Raw genomic sequence first — 16,700 nt, forward strand, 5'->3', positions numbered from 1 at the left:
GGGTTTGGTGTCTGCAGAGGTGATAGATCCCTAAGTGTGGCAGTGTATGGATGACCTTCTGTCCAGTCTCTGCTCCACACTTTGTCTCTGTGTTTCCTTTAGTCAGGAACAACTCTGGATTAAAAATTTTAAGATGGGTGAGTTGTCCCTTCCCTCAGTTGCGGGTTATGGCTCTCTATTGGAGGTGGTCTCTACAGGTTCTATCTCCCCTATCTTGGGCATTAAGCTAATGCAATCCCCACTGGGTCCTGGGAGCCTCTTGTATCACTGGCATCTTGGACATTCTTGTTCCCTCCCCTGTTTCCCAACCCCCATTGCAACATACTTCTATTCATTGTCCTGGCCCTCTGGACTCCTCTTCTGTCTTTTCCCACACCTGATCCTGTCCCCCCTTCTCCACTCCCCTCTCTCACCCAGGTCCCTCCCTCCATTCATCTCCCATGATTATTTTGTTCCCCTTCTAAGTGGGAATGAAGCATCCAACTTTGGCCTTCCTTCTTGTTAAGCTCCATATGATCCTTGTAATAGGATCTGATGATTTTTTTTTTAATTTCCTCAGTTTCTGTTGTTATCTCTCTTTTTATTTCTGATTTTGTTAATTTGGATACTATCTCTGCTCCCTTCAGTTAGCTAGGCTAAAGATTTATCTATCTTGTTGATTTTCTCAAAGAATCAGCTCTTAGTTTTGTTGGTTCTTTATATAGTTCATTTTGTTTCTCATTAGATGAATTCAGCCATGAGTTTGATTATTTCCTGCCATTTACTCATTTTGCATATGTTTGCTTGCTTTTGTTCTAGAGCTTTCAGAAGTGCTGTTAAGCTGCTAGTGTATGCTCTCTCCAGTTTCTTTTTGGAGGTACTTAGAGCTTTGAGTTTTCCTCTTAGTACTGCTTCCATTGTGTCCCATAAGTTTGTGTGTGCTGTGCCCTAATTTTCATTAAATTCTAGAAAGTCTTTAAGTTTTTTTTTCTTTCCTGACCAAGTTAACATTGAGTAAAGAGTTGTTCTGTTTCTATGAGTATGCTGACTTTCTGTTTTGGTTGTTATTGAAGGCTAGCCTTTGTCTATGGTGATCTAATTGAATGCATGGGATTAATTCAAACTTCTTTTAATCTAGTAAGGTTAATTTTGTGTTTGACTATCTGGTCAATTTTGGTGAAAGTACCATGAGGTGCCTTCTTTTGATTTAGGGTGAAGTGTTCTGTATATATCCGTTTAATCCATTTGGTTCATAACTTCGGTTAGCTTTACTGTGTCCCTGTTTTGTTTCTGTTTCAATGGCCTGTCCATTGTTGAATGTCGGTTGTTGTAGCCTCCCACTATTATTTTGTGAAGTTCAATGTTTTCTTTGAGCTTTAGTAACCTTTCTTTTACAAATGTGGGTGCTCTTGTATTTGGGGTATAGATGTTCAAAATTGAGAGTTCATTTTGCTGTGGTGGACGAAATGGGTTCTGATGATACCCAGTGGCATTGTTTTCTGTTGCTTACACTCTTCTGCTTGCCTCTCACATTCTGGTTACCTCTGGTATTAACTAGCTTTTCTGTCTCTGACTGGAACTTTTCTCTCCTGTGTGTCTGGTCATGGTGGCCCTCCTAAGGCTGGGCTGTCTCGGTGAGTGAGGGGTTGGGTGGGTTGCTCCTGGGCACAGTTTTGGACCAGAAGAAAGATGTGTCTCTGCCAGGGTGGGAGGTTATGAATCCTCTGGGACCCATGGAATCCTAGCTAGGCCAGGTATACCTGCTTGTGATGGACCTCCTGGGAATCAGGATGTCTCTGGGCATATGGAGTGGGCAAGCTGGAGCACAGGATCTATGTCCCTCAACTTCCTTTCAAAACCAAGGAATTGTCTTTGGTGACACCAATGACCTCTCCTACCTTTGCTAAATAATGAACTTGAACACTTTCAAGATTTAGATACAACCCCTCTTCACCAAATATGGCAACATCTATAGTCATATCTTCATATTGATTCTTCTTACTATTCCGAAACCCTGGAACTTCAGCTGCTACAACCTGAAGACCAATTTTTAGCCTGTTCCAAACTAGTGTACAGTCTATCAGCTTCTGCATTAATAGCTTCAGTGATTATGGCCAAGGTTTTCCAGTGAGTACTGGCAATTTCAAAAGCAGATACAACAGACTGAATGCTAGAAACTTTCTTTTTACTTTAGAGCATATAGGCCTTAAATTTTGATATGTAAATAAAATATGGGGTAATATATCCTCTATCAAATTCCCTTCCTTCAATAATTTATAATTCACAATTCAGGAGTTTTCCATACTTCACTGTGGTGAGACCCTTTCATCCAACCTTTTTCAATGCATCAGAAAAGTAATGCCTTTGTCTATACTTGCAGAAACTGTAGCAGCCTGAGCAATTTCTTCAGTGATTGTCACAGATTTAGACTGTTTTATAAGTTCAGCAATTATAGCAACAACAGCTGACAGTTGTCAATAGCCAATATCACAATTCTCTCATTTCCTCCAGAATAGCACCTTCTCTGATCTAGGCAAAGCCCTCCTTGGCAATGGAACATGCCAAAACAGAAGCAGTGGTGGTGCCATTCCAAGCCTCTATCTGTTTTACTGGCAACAATGTACAAATCTTATCCCCTTTCTTAGTTTCCCCTCTGAAAAACCCTTATCCCCGCCCCTTCCCCTACTCCCCAGCCCACACACTCCCTTTCCAAGACCTGGAATTCCTCTATAGTGGGTCAAAGAACCTTCAGAGGATCTAGGGCATCTCCTCCCATTGATGACCACCTAGGCTATCCCCAGCTAAATATACAGCAGGAGCCACCAGTCCCACCATGTGTCTTCTTTTATTGGTGGTATAGTCCCAAGGAGCTCTGCGGGTACTGGTTAGTTCATATTGATGTTCCTGCTTTGAGGCTTCAGACCCCTTCAGCTCCCTGGGTACTTTCTCTGGTTTCTTCATTGGGGATCTTGTACTCTATCCAATGGCTGACTGTGAGCATTCACTTCTGTATTTGCCAGGCACTGGTAGAACCTCACAAGAGATCACAGTTATATCAGGCTCCCATCAACAGGCTCTTGTTGGCATCTCCTAGTGCCTGGGTTTGGTGGTTGTTTATGGCATAGATTCCCAAGTGGGGCAGTCTCTGGATGGTCGTTCCTTCAGGCTCTGCTCTGAACTTTGTCTCTATAACTCCTTCCATGGGCATTTTGTTCCTCATTCTAAGAAGAAACTAAGTATCCACACTTTGGTCTTCCTTCCTCTTGAGTTTCATGTGTTTTGCAAATTGTTTCTTGGGTATTCTAAGTATCTGGACTAATATCCACTTATCAGTGAGTGCATATCATGTGTGTTCTTTTGTGATTGGGTTACTTCATGCAAGATGATATCCTCCAGATATATCCATTTGCCTAAGAATTTCATAAATTCATTGTTTTTAATTATTGAGAAGTACTCAATTCTGTAAATGTACAACATTTTCTATATCCATTTTTCTGTTGAGGGACATCTGGGTTCTTTACAGCTTCTGGTTATTATAAATAAGGCTGCTATGAACATAGTGCAGCATGTGTCATTAATACAAGTTCATACATTTCCTGGGTATATGCCCAGGAGAGGAATTGCTGGATCTTCTGGGAGTACTATGTCCAAATTTTTGAGGAACCAACAAACTGATTTCCAGAGTGGTTGTACCAGCTTGCAATGCCACCAGCAATTGAGGAGTATTCCTCTTTATCCACATCCTCACCAGCATCTGCTGTCACCTGAATTTTTGATCTTAGCCATTCTGACAGGTGTGAGGTGGAATCTCAGGGTTGTTTTGATTTGCATTTCCCTGATGGTTAAGGATGTTGAAGTGCTTCTCAGGCATTCGGTATTCCTCAGGTGAGAATTCTTTGTTTAGCTCAGAGCCCCATTTTTTAATGGGGTTATTTGATTTTCTGGAGTCCAACTTCTTGTGTTCTTTATATATATTTGATATTAGTCCCCTATTGGATTTAGGATTAGGAAAAGTCCTTTCCCAATCTGTTGGTGGCCCTTTTGTCTTATTGACAGTGTCTTTTGCCTTACAGAAGCTTTGCAATTTTATGTGGTCCCATTTGTCAATTCTTACAGAACAAGCCTTTGCTGTTCTGTTCAGGAATTTTTCCCCTGTGCCCAAATCTTCGAGGCTTTCCCCCAGTACCTGATAATCAGCTTCCATGCAGTAGCTGGATATAAAATTAACTGGAAAAAATCAGTGGCTTTTCTCAACACAAAGAATAAACAGGCTGATAAAGAAACTAAGGAAACAACACCATTCAAAATAGTCACAAATAATATAAAATACCTTGGTGTGACTCTAACTAAGGAAGTGAAAGATCTGTATGATAAGAACTTCATGTTTCTGAAGAAAGAAATCAAAGAAGAGCTCAGAAGATGGAAAGATCTCCCATGCTCATGGATTGGCAGGATTAATATACTAAAAATGGCTATCCCACTGAAAGCAATATACATATTCAATGCAATCCCCATCAAATCACAACTCAGTTCTTCACAAAGTTAGAAAGGGCAACATGCAAATTCATCCTGAATCACAAAAACCTAGGATAGCAAAAACTATTCTCAACAATAAATGAACCTCTGTTGGAATCACCATGCCTGACCTCAACCTGTACTACAGAGCAATTGTGATAAAAACCGAACTGTATTGGTACAGGGACTGACAGATATATCTATGGAATAGAATTGAAGATCCAGAAATGAACCCACATACCTATTGTCACTTGTTATTTGAAAAGGGAGCTAAAACCATCCAGTGGAAATAAGACAGCATTTTCAACAAATGATGCTGGCACAACTGGTGGTTATCATGTAGAAGAATTTGAATTGATCTATTCTTATCTCCTTATACAAAGCTCAAGTCTAAGTGGATCAAGGAACTCCACATAAAACCAAAGAAAATGAAACTCTCATATTTTTAGATTTATCCTTTTAATCAGTTGATTTTGGAATACCTGCCTCATCTTTTGTTACTTGGGGGACTTCCCCACCTCTGTTCTATAATCACTGTTCTCTTTGTCCCCATTGTAACATAGACAGCATTAGCTAAAAGATCTATACCTTAAAGTCTTAAGGCTCCAACACCCACGGTAAATTGTTCATTTTTGCATACTCCTGAATGAGATGAGGGGTCAGTGTTCAACAGAAGCCTTTCTGAGGCCCATAAGTGGTATGGTGAGAGTACATGTTCAGAGAAGTAGGCCAAGGTCTGTGAGGGAGGGAGATCATATGTTTTTTTCTGTTTTGTTGTTTTGTTTTGTTTTGTTTTGATATAGTGTTATATAACCTGGGTTGGCCTCTAATTCACAATCTATATGCTTCTGTTTTAGGTCTTCTGAGGTTACAAACACTATTTCTTAGAATTAAAATTTCAATAATTCAGTTAAAAAATAAACTCTAGATCTACCTGTAGTACAATGTCCAGTTTTCGGAGGAACCGCCAGACTGATTTCCAGAGTGGTTGTAGCAGCTTACAAACCCACCAGCAATGGAGGAGTGTTTCTCTTTCTCCACATCCTTGCCAGCGTCTGCTGTCACATGAATTTTTGATCCTAGTCATTCTGCCTGGTGTGAGGTGGAATCTCAGTGTTGTTTTGATTTCCATTTCCTTGATGATTAAGGTTGTTGTACATTTTTTCAAGTGCTTCTCAGCCCTTCAGTATTCCTCAGTTGAGAATTCTTTGTTTAGCTCTGTAACCCATTTTTTAATGGGGTTATTTGAATTTCTGGAGTTCAGCTTCTTGAGTTCTTTGTATATATTGGATATTAGTCCCCTATCAGATTTAGGATTGGTAAAAATTCTTTCCCAATCTGTTGGTGGCCTTTTTGTCTTATTGACAGTATCTTTTGCCCTACAGAAGCTTTGCAATTTTATGAGGACCCATTTGTCGATTCTTGATCTTATAGCACAGGCCATTGCTGTTCCGTTCAGGAATTTTTCCCCTGTGCCCATATTTTTGAGGGTTTTCCCCACTTTCTCCTCATAAATTTCAGTGTCTCTGGTTTTATGTGGAGTTCTGGTGGTTCATCAGAAAAACTGGACATAGTACTACCTACAGGTAGATCCAGCAATACCTCTCCTGGGCATATANCCAGAAGATGTTCCAGCTGGTAATAAAGACACATGCTCCACTATGCTCATAGAAGCCCTATTTATAATAGCAAGAAGCTGGAATGAACCCAGATGTACCTCAACAGAGGAATGGATACAGAAGTTTTGCTACATTTACACAATGGAGTACTACTCAACTATTAAAAATAATGAATTTATGAAATCCTTGGGAAAATCGATATATCTGTAGGATATCATCCTGAGTGAGGTAATCAGTCACAAAAGAACTCACTTGATATGCACTCACTGATAAGTGGATATTAGCCTAGAAACCTAGAATATCCAAGCTACAACTTCCAAAACACAAGAAAATCAAGAAGGAAGACCAACAAATGGATACTTCATACCTCCCTAGAATAGGGAATAAAATATCCATGGAAGGAATTGCAGAGACAAAATTGGGAGCCAAGATGAAAAGATGTACAATCCAGAGACTGCCCCACCTGGGGGTCCATCCCATAATCAGCCACGAAATGCAGACACTATTGCATACATCAGCAAGATTTTGCTGAAAGGACCCTGATATAGCTGTCTCCTGTGAGGCTTTGCCAGTGCCTGGCAAATACCAAAGTGGATGCTCACAGTCATCTATAGGATGGAACACAGGGTCCCCAATGTAGGAGCTAGAGAAAGTACCCAAGAGCTGAAAGGGTCTGCAACCCTATGGGTGGAACAACAATATGAACTAATCAGTACCCCCAGAGCTCCTGTCTCTAGCTGCATATGTAGCAGAAGATGGCCTAGTCGGCTATCACTGGGAAGTGAGTCCCCTTGGTCTAGCAAACTTTATATGCCCCAGTACAGGGATGCCAGGGCCTAGAAGTGGGAGTGAGTGGGTAGGGGAGCAGGGCGGGGTGGGGGGTATAGGGGACTTTTGGGATAGCATTTGAAATGTAAATGAAGAAAATATCTAATAAAAAATCAATACCAGAAACATCACTTTAATGTTACGAAGTCTGGATGCCAATTTATACATATGAATATATGACAGTGCAAATTTTAATGCTTCATTAAAGAGACAATGTTTTTAAAATAAAAAAAAAATAAATTCTACTGAAAACTGCACTGGAATTCTAAATCAATTCGAAGAAAGATTCCCAGGATTTGGCATAATATTGATGAAATATCTTCTCATAGTAAGTCTGAAAAAAATAAATTATGCCTATAATATTGAAGATCTCCAAAATAACAATAAGACATCAATCTTAAAAACAAAGCAGTTAGTTGAAGTTGCACATATATTGAAAGTATCAAAAACATCTTAAGTGACATAACTGGCAAATCTCAAATTCTGAGAATTTATGAACATCAAGGTACTCGGACCATTTAGAATGCCAAAAAGACTTAACCAGGAAGAATTTCTTTATCACATATTTCATTCAAACTGCCAAGATATCAGAAAACTGAATGTTGTTAGCAGTCAGAGGTAGGCCAATTCAGTTATGAAGTGAAACCATGGTAATGGTTGATTTCCAGGCAGAAAGCCTAAAATCTTGGGAAATATTGGACTATTGTTTCTATGTATTGAAAGAATCTAACTGCCAACCTGGTTTATTATTTCCTCCATGTTTCACACTTGAAATCAAATGAAAAATAATAAGCTTCCAAAATAAGCATAAATTAAGAAATTCATGACCATTAAGCCAACATTAACTAAGAAAACTTCTAATGAAAATAAAAGAATACATGTATTTGAAAACACAGGAAAAAAAAACCTCTAAAACATAAAATCCCCAGAAAGTAGTAGATTGTTTGAAATAACCATGAGGGTAAATAGCTTTAATTTTCATGTTCAAGGACACACACTGACTAATTAGAAGAAAAAAAAACACAACTGCAAGAAACTCACATTATCTCTAAAGTATAAAAGCAAATAATAGAAAAGTGGAAAAGTATATTCAAGTGAATAAAATCAGAAAGAATGCAAAACTAGCTATATTTTTACCTGACAAAGTAGAATCCAAACCAAATTTACTGAAAAATGTCTTCAAAATAAATAAAGGTGCCTACAAATAAAGATGACATTTACTAAACAGAAACAATGATTTTAAATATATAAAGACTGAATGTTGGCCTATTCAATTTCATAAAAGTAACACTATTCCTCATAAAGTGGCATATATGTCCAGTGCAACATGTATTTTGCCAATAGACAGGCCATCCAGAGATATACTCTGAAAAGAAACATCAAAGTTTAGCTGTGCTATAGATCAATCAGACAACATATTCCACTAAAAAGCTACAGAAAATATGTTTTTCCAACAGCTCATGAAAGTTTCTACAAAGCAAAATATAAAACATTTTTATTATTTTATTGTTTGGGAATTTCATGCATCTTCACTATAGTAAAGGCACCATCATTTGATTGAAAAGGCAGGCTACAGAATAGGAAAATCTTTACCACCTATACTTTTGACACTAGAATATATAAAAAATTCAGAAAGGTATACACCAAGAAAACAATATTCCTGATTAAACTTTGTGCACAGAAATGACTGATAAAATAATTTTAATGTTCAACATCTTTGGTCATCAGGGACATGGCAAACTAAAACTACTCTGTGATTTCATGTTTACCTTAGTTAGGGTGGCTAAGATAAAAACAACAACAACAACAACAACAACAACAACAAAACATGAATGTGGAGAAAGACCAACACATTAACTGTTAGTGAAACAAACAGTGGTTCAGCTACAATCAAAATCAATGTTTCATTTCATCAAAAAAACTAGAAATAGCTCTATCACTCTTGGACTTAATCCAAAGGACTCTATATTCACTAAAGTGATCCTTGCTTATCCATACTTGTTTCTGCTTTGTTCACAATAGTCAAGAAAAAGAAACAGCCAATATGTCCATCAACTGATAAATGGATAATTGATATTGTCTTAGTTTGCTTTTGAAAGAATAACACAATGATCAAAAGAAACTTGGGGAGGAAGCTAGCAGAAGCCTGAACAGGAGCTCAAGTAGGAATTTGGAGTCAGAAACTTAAGCAAAGACCATCAAGGAATACTGCTTACTGCTATGCTTCCAGAGCCATGTTTAGATGCCTTTGTTGTACAGCTCAGGTATACCTACCTAGGGATAGAACTGACTACAGTGCATGTAGGGGCCTCCCTTCATCAATTAGCAATCAAGAAACTGCCTCCTCAGGCCAATCCAATAATGGCAATTCCCCAAACAGGGCACCATAGTCCCAGGTGTTCTGTGATATTTTTTTCCTAGAGAGAAAGAACACAGAAACATATAAAGCAAACAGCCTATGTCTATGTACAAAGGGAACACATCACACACTAAAGTAACAATTTCAGTAATTTCCATCTTGGTGAATCAATTCATTTTTACCAGGGTTACTAATAGAAGTATGGGGGAGAGTTACTTACAAGAAGCAGGATGACTCAAAAGCAGCTACCTGCCTCTCTCTCTCTCTCTCTCTCTCTCTCTCTCTCTCTCTCTCTCTCTCTCTCTCTCTCTCTCGTGCACACACACACACAATGCACTTTCACGGAGGTGAAGGTTCAGGAATGCTCTCTGCACAATTTGCAGGCAAACTTGACCTTTTGAATATATGTTCTCTGAAACTTGTTTGGTCAGAATCTTCTCTCTCAGCATTCCTTTTTGTACTTCTTGGGAGAGGCTCTCAAGAATCTTCCAAGTTTTGCTCTCTAAAGTTGTTACTTTTTTAAAAATTTGCTTCCCAAGCCTCAGAGCCTTACTCTCCCTCCTAGAAAGAATGTTTCCTTTCAGAGGGAATGTTTCAAAATGCAGGAAAAAGACATTCAACACAATGTATGTGAAATAAATAAGCAAGATTATCTATCACAGGTACATCATATTATTAGGTGAATATTTTATTTTTAGATGAATATTATGTATATATATATACATATATATTTACAGATATAATATATAGTAAACGTATACTCCTCTATGATGGAAAAGTGTAAATGGGAAAATTCCTAACTATATATGTTTTACCAAAATTTAACTTAGAAGCTATAGAAGTCTAAACAGTCCTATAACAAACACAGATTGATGCTGTAGTGGGTCCAAATGAAGAAAATCCTAGGAAGATGAATGAATTCTCTGTTAAGTTATACCACACGTGAAAATACAAACTAATATTAGTGTACCAAAAACTGTGTCATACAACAGAGAGGAAAGAAACACTTCTGAAATCACTTCATGAAGACAAATCCCTGGTAACCAAATTTGATACTGACATGAGGAAAGACTGAACTATTCACGAACATCATTGCTGATTATAGATGCAAATATGCTTAATAGATTCATTGAAAATTGAATACAGCAATGGTTTGCAAAGATAATGTGGCATGATCAATTTGTTTTCATTACAGAAATATATGAATTGCACAGTGTGTGAAAATCTGTAAACCTATTACAGCACATAAACAGAAGAATAAAAGCTACAGGATTATTCCAATAGCTACCAGACAAACCTGAGAAAATGTAATAGCCTTTCATGATATATATATATATATATATATATATATATTCCCTAAAGTAATTAGGAATAGAAGAAACACAATAACAAAATAAAAGCCTAATTATGACAAATTAATAGCAAAAATACTGAGTATCGGAAAGCTGAAATAGTTTCCACTAAAACTGGGAAGATGACAAAGGTGTTAAATCTTAGTACCAGGGGTGATGTAAAACTCCAAGGAAGCAGGGTCTTCCAGACACTTCCAGTCTAATGTACTTAGGAACTTGCAGAGACTGTGGCAGCATACATAGAGCCTTCACAGTTTGAAGTCTGACAGTCCCTCCCAATCCTGAGAGGGAGAAGTAGACACTAGGTCCACTAAGCAAGGAGCTATTTGCAATTGATGCCTGCTGGGCAAGGGAAAATAAGTTTTCTCCAGTGGAGTTTTCACTGGATGTATCAACCACATGGTAGGATAGGCCACAGGCTGAGGAGTAGCTGGCCAACAACAACAACAAAACAAACTCCATGCTTTTATATTGTTGTTTTTTGGTTTTTTGTTTTTTGTTTTGTTGGTTTTTATCTGTGTAAGGGCTTTTTGTTTCAGTATGTTTTGCTTTGGCACTTTATTGTCTTGTTGATTTATTTCTAATTTTATTTTTTGTTATTTTCATGTTTGTTGTTTTAGAGAGACTAAAAATCATTAATTTGGGTAGACAGCTAGACAGGGAGGAGCTGGGGAAAGGGCTGAGGAGCTCCTATAGGAGCTGGGGGGGAGCTAGGGGAGGGGAAACAGAATGAAAATATAATCTGTGAAAAAGTTAATAGGAAAAAATGCTAAGGAAAACAGTAGCAAAGGACAATGAAAGTGGATGAAGAGTCAGGAAAATGAATGGGGAGCCCTGGAAAACTACCCTGGGAAGAAAAAAGTTGTGTTTTGAAACCAATTGAAAATAAGGGATTTATGGGGAATGATTGTCAGTGCTTTGGGAAAAAAAGGTGGAAGACAAGTGTCCCCTACTTCAATATTGAGCCACAATTGTGTATTCATTGGGAAACTTAGTAAAGGTTCCTGTTAGCAATCATGCTAAGCTCTATGAATTTCCAAAGCACATTTCTCTTAATTGAATATAGACTCTTTCATACAAGTTTGGAAGAAAAAAAAATCACAGTCACCTAGGCATAGCACTGGTCAGACAAGTGTATGGAAAGTGTTCGCTCGAGTCCTGTAATCGAAAGTTAGAAAAAGGCTTTAATACACATTTCCAGACAGAAAACATACAGAATACTGGAAATACATGTTTATCAAGATGCCTGGAAATGAATATCTTTATTTTATTTTATTTTATTGGGCAAATAAGAACTTTAACAATGCTCTTTAGTGATTGATTTTTAAATCACATATTGAACAGATATTGTAAGACATTTTCTTGCTATTTTGAAAACAAAATTAAGTACATGTACCTTTGGTTAATGCCTCTTAGATATATACTACCTTAAGGAACAATAAGAAAATTAAGGAGTGCAAAAATGATTCCTTGAATATTATATAGAAGGAATAAAATGATAAAACAAGGATTAGGATGGAACACTTACCATCCATTTCCTGTCTATAGAGAATCTCTGGTATAGAAGCTTCTTGTCTACATGACTTCTTTCAGCTGTCTCTATGAATTCTAGCATGAATGAAGAAAAAATAAATAAAATGAATCTCATGATTAGTTGGAGCTGAGAAGTTAAAAAACCAGGCAAGAGGAAACAAAAATGGACTGTTTATGTATTTGTTCTAGGTTTAATTTGATGTCTCTTCTCCCTGTTAGCAGTCTTTTTATTATTAAATTACTTTACTTATTTATGTTCTAAATGTTGCCCCCTTCCTGGTTCCCCCTCCCTAAGTTCTTCATTCCATCCTCCTCCCTTCCCTTCTGAGAGGGTAGTCCCCCACCCACAGACCCACCCCTACTTCACCCTCACCAGCATTCCCCTTCCCTGGGGCATCAATTTTCTACAGGATAAAGCACATCCTCTTCTAGTGAGGCCAGATAACACATTCCTCTGCTCCAACTAGCTGTTTTAAATGTGTAGGAAGAAGTCACAAAAGAAAACAACTTCAGCAATGTGCCTGGATATAAAAGTAACCCAAACCAATCAGTAGCCTCTTTCTACTCAAATGGTAAACAGACTGAGAAAGAAATTAGGGAAACAACACCCTTCACAATAACCACAAATATTATATAATATCTTGGTGTAACTCTTAGCAAGCAAGTGAAATCTCTGTATTACAAGAACTTCAAATCCCTGAAAAGAGAAATCAAATAACTCAGAAGATGCAAAGATTTCCCATGTTCATGGATCAGCAGAATTAACAGTAAAAATGGCCATCCAGCAAAAGCTATCTCCAGATTCAATGCAATCCACATCAAGATTCCAACACACTTCTTCAGACATGGAAAGAGCAATTCTCAATGTCCTATGGAAAAACAAAAAAACACTCAGGATAGCACAAACAATTCTTAACAAGAAACGAACTTCTGGAGGAAATCACCACCACACTACAGAGCAATAGTGATAAAAACTGAATGGTATTGGTAAAGAGACAGACAGGTCTATTGATGGAATAGAATCAAAGACCCAGAAGTAAACCTACATACCTATAGACACTTGATCTTTGACAAAGAAGCCAAAACCAAAGAGTGGAAAAAATAAAGCATCTTCAATAGATGGTGCTGAACCAACTGTATGTAGAAAAATGAAAACAGACCCATATTTATCACCTTGCACAAAGTCAAGTACTACAGTATCAAGGACCTCAAAATAAAACCAGATACACTGAATCTAATGAAAAATAAATTGGGAAAGAGCCTTGAATTCATTGACACAGGGGAGAATTTCCTGAACAGAATTCCAATCATTCTGGCTCTAAGATTAATACATAATAAATGGAGCTTCACAAAACTTAAAAGGGTTCTGTAAGGCAAAAACAATGTCAATAGGACAAATGAACAACCTACACATTGGGAAAAGATATTCACCAATCCCACATCTGATAGGGGGCTCATATGAAAAATATACAAAGAACTCAAGAAGTTAGATTCCAGAGAACCAAATAACCCTATTAAAAATGGGGTACAGATCTAAACAGAGAATTCTCAACTGAGTAACACCAAATGGCTGAGAAGTACTTAAAGAAATGTTAAACATCCTTAGTCATCAGAGAAATGCAACAACCCTGAGATTCCACCTCACAACAATCAGAATGGCTATGATCAAAACCTCTGGTGACAACAGATGGTGGCAATGATATGGAGAAAAAGGGACACTCCTACATTGCTGGTGGGAATGCAAGCTGGTACAAACCCTCTGGAAATCAGTTTCTTGGTTCCTCAGAGAATTTGATATAATTCTACCTGAAGATCCAGCCACACCACTCTTGGGCACATCATCAAAAGATTCTCCAACATGTAGTATGGATACATTCTCCACTGTGCTCATAAAAGCCTTATTTGTGGTAGCCAGAAGCTGGAAAGAACCCAGATGTCTCTCAATAGAAGTATGTATACAGAAAATGTGGAACATTTACACAATGGAATACTACTCAGCTATTATATCGCTGACTTCAGGAAAATGGAGGGAACTAGATAATAACATCCTGAATGAGGTAACCCAGACAAAAATGACATACATGGAATGTACTCACTGATAAGTGGATATTAGCCCAAAAGCTCCTAATACCCACTTATACAATTCATAGATCACATGAAGCTTAACAAGGAGGTGCAAAGTGTACATAGGCTTTTTCCTGGTTGAGGGATGGGGTCACTCACCCATCTCAAAACATTTAACTCAGAAGTGGTTCTATCTAAAGAAGATGCATGGACAAAAATGGAACAGAGACTGAAAGATAGGTCATCAAGACACTACCCTACACTGTGATCCATACCATCCATAGACACCATACCCTGACATTATTGCTGATGCCAAGAAGTGCTATCAAACAGAAGTCTAGTATAGCTATCCTCTGAGAGGCTCTACCGCACTAAGACAGATGCAGATACTCACAGCCAACCATTAAACTGATCCTGGGAACCCCAATGGAAGAGTTAAGTGAAGAACTGAAGAAACTGAAGGGGACTGCAACCCCAAAGGACAAATAACAGTATCAATTAACCAGACTCCTCAGGGTTCCCAGGGTCTAAACCACCAACCAAAGAGTATACAAGTGCTGGTCTGCGGTCCCCACTACATATGTAGCAGAATATTTGGCATCAGTGGGAGGNGAGGTGCTTGGTCCTGTGGAGGATTGTTGCCCCAGCAAAGGGGGATGCTAGAGGGGTGAGGCAGGAGTGAGCAGGGCAGTGGGGGAGTGCAATCTTAGAGACAAAGGGGAGGGGGGATGGGATGGGGGTTTGCAGAGGGGAGACCAGGAAGGGGGGCAACATTTGAAATGTAAATAAAATAATCAATAAAAAAAACAAACAAACAACCCCCCCCACACACACACAAGAAAGGAACACTAATTTTGAAACAGGAAAAAGAAAGAAAAAAAGATTGCCAAGTGAGCTCTGATATATAAGCAGCAAATACATGATAGTTCAGCTGTAGTTTACAATCAAATTATGGAAGTCCTTCTAAAGAATTCCAGCTTATATAAGGCAAAATCACAGGAGCATAAATTAAAAGCAAAAATGTTGGATATATACATATAGAGGGCACAGGTTATATCATTTCCCTTTGGAACCACTTCCCCTAGCTGAACTGCCCTGACAGGCTTCAGTGATAAAGGATGTACCTAGTCCTGGTTTATATGGATGTGTTAGTGCTTTTTGGTACCTAACCAGAATTCCCCTTCTTTGAGAATTGGAGGGGTAGTAGATAGAGGGTTTTGTGAGGGTGGGACTGAGATTGGGGAAGAGAGTGGGGCAGCAATTATCAGGATGTAAAGTGAGTAAGTAAATTAATTAATGAAGAAAAGAATTTTCTTCCTTTCTTTAAGTATTAAACTATATTTAATTTACTGAAAACAAGTCCTTCACAGAAAATCATTAGTACTTGTCAACAATGTTCATGGGTGCTTTCCTTGTATGTTTGTCCTGTACTTGTCAGGTCCTCTATGTCCACTGTGATTATAATTACAGATGGTTGTGAGCTACCATGTCAAGTGGTCGAAAATGAACCAGGGGCCTCTTGAAGAGTAGTCAGTGTTTTTGGGTTTTTATTTATATTTTTTTCCTTCTGCTTTTTCATTAGGTATTTTCTTCATTTACATTTCAAATGCTATCCCGAAAGTCCCCTATACCCTCCCCCTGCCCTGCTCCCCAACCCTTCCCAGCCCTGGCATTCCCCTATACTGGGGCATATGATCTTCACAAGACCAAAAGCTTCTCCTCCCATTGATGGCCAACTAGGCCATCCGCTGCTACATATGCAACTAGAGACACAGTTCTGGGCGGTACTGGTTAGTTCATATTGTTGATCCTCCTATAGGGTTGCAGACCCCTTTAGTTCCTTGGGTATTTTCTCTAGCTCCTTCTTTAGGGGCCCTGTGTTCCATCCAATAGATGACTGTGAGCATCCACTTCTGCATTTGCCAGGCACTAGCATAGCCTGAATCCTCTCTCCTGCTCCATATTAGCATTTTTAATAACAAAACTCTGAAAATACTACAATTAGAAACAAACAAGCAAACAACAAAATCAACCCAACAGCACTGTGCTTTGAACCGATTCTTGAAAATGAAATTTAGAGTCTTTGGTTGCTTTTTGAAGATCTCAAATAGTCATAAAATAGGCCTAGTCATGCTTCCTCAGATTGGATTCTATTAGGAACCACTACAATGCCTACTCAGAATTAGTTCTGTCANTCTCTGCAATACTTTCTAACTTCAAGTGGCCTGTGAGATCTGTGACCCTGTCCCTTGCAATTCTGATGCAAATCAANCCACCCAGTGCCTTATAGGCATGGTTTTTTAGTACTAGGATACATCAGTAGTCAAATTTGATATTAAATTTTGAGGACTGAGAAAGTATGGCATTTGAAACATAGAAATTTATAGAAGAAAGTACATTTGAAAAATAGCAGTAATGAAATTCATTAGCATTCTTTTAAATTAAAGATAT

At 38.2% G+C, this 16,700-nt stretch overlaps 1 pseudogene; it reads right to left on the minus strand.

Moving 5' to 3' along the window:
* Positions 1-1,820: 1,820 nt before the first annotated feature.
* On the minus strand, positions 1,821-12,187 carry LOC110288299 (annotated as a pseudogene).
* Positions 12,188-16,700: the final 4,513 nt, after the last annotated feature.

This window comes from Mus caroli, unplaced genomic scaffold (assembly GCF_900094665.2).
Source record: "Mus caroli unplaced genomic scaffold, CAROLI_EIJ_v1.1 scaffold_10632_1, whole genome shotgun sequence".
Taxonomy (NCBI): domain Eukaryota; kingdom Metazoa; phylum Chordata; class Mammalia; order Rodentia; family Muridae; genus Mus; species Mus caroli.